The sequence below is a fragment of the Mus pahari genome, chromosome 3 (assembly GCF_900095145.1).
Source record: "Mus pahari chromosome 3, PAHARI_EIJ_v1.1, whole genome shotgun sequence".
Lineage (NCBI taxonomy): Eukaryota > Metazoa > Chordata > Mammalia > Rodentia > Muridae > Mus > Mus pahari.
The window spans coordinates 23827112-23828185 of NC_034592.1; positions in this window are offsets into that span (position 1 = coordinate 23827112).

Genomic DNA, 1074 nt, shown 5'->3' on the forward strand with positions numbered 1-1074 from the left:
GGTGGCTGATTATGGGATTGACCCTTGGGTGGGGCAGTTTTTGGATGGTCCATCCTCTCAGATCCAAACTTTGACACTGTAATCCCTTCCATGGGAGTTTTGTTCCCAATTCTAAGAATGGGCAATGTCTCTACATTTTGGTGTTTGTTCTTCTTGAGTTTCATGTGTTTTACAAATTGTATCTTGGGTGTTCTAGGTTTCAGGGCTAATATCCACTTATCAGTGAGTGCATATTATGTAAGTTCTTTTGTGATTGGGTTACCCCACTCAGAATGATACCCTCCAGATCCATACATTTGCCTAGGAATTTCATAAATTCATTGTTTTTAATAGCTGAGTAGTATTTCATTGTATAAATGTACCACATTTTCTGTATCCATTCCTCTGTTGAGGGACATCCCAGTTCTTTCCAGCTTCTGGCTATTATAAATAAGACTGCTATGAACATAATGGAGCATGTGTTCTTCTTACTAGTTGGAACATCTTCTGGATATTTGCCCAGGAGAGGTATTGCTAGATCCTCCGGTAGTACTATGTCCAATTTTCTGAGGAACTGCCAGAATGATTTCCAGAGGGGTTTTACAAGCTTGCAGTCCCACCAACAATGGAGGAGTATCCCTCTTTCTCCACATCCTTGCCAGCATCTGCTGTCACCTGAATTTTTAATCTTAGTCATTCTGACTGGTGTGAGGTAGAATCGCAAGGTTGTTTTGATTTGCATTTCCCTGATGATTAAGGATGTTGAACATTTTTTGAGGTGTTTCTCAGCCCTTCGATATTCCTCACTTGACAATTCTTTGTTTAGTTCCGTGCCCCATTTTTTAATGGGGTTATTTCATTTTCTGGAGTCTGTCTTCTTGAGTTCTTTATATATAATGGATATTGGTCCCCTATCTGAGTTAGGATTGGTAAAGAAACTTTCCCAATCTGGCCTTTTTGTCTTATTGACAGTGTCTTTTGCTTTACAGAAGCTTTACAATTTTATGAGGTCTCATTTGTCGATACTCGATCTTACAGCAAAAGCCTTTGCAGTTTTATTCAGGAATTTTTTCCCCTGTGCCCATATCTTCGAGG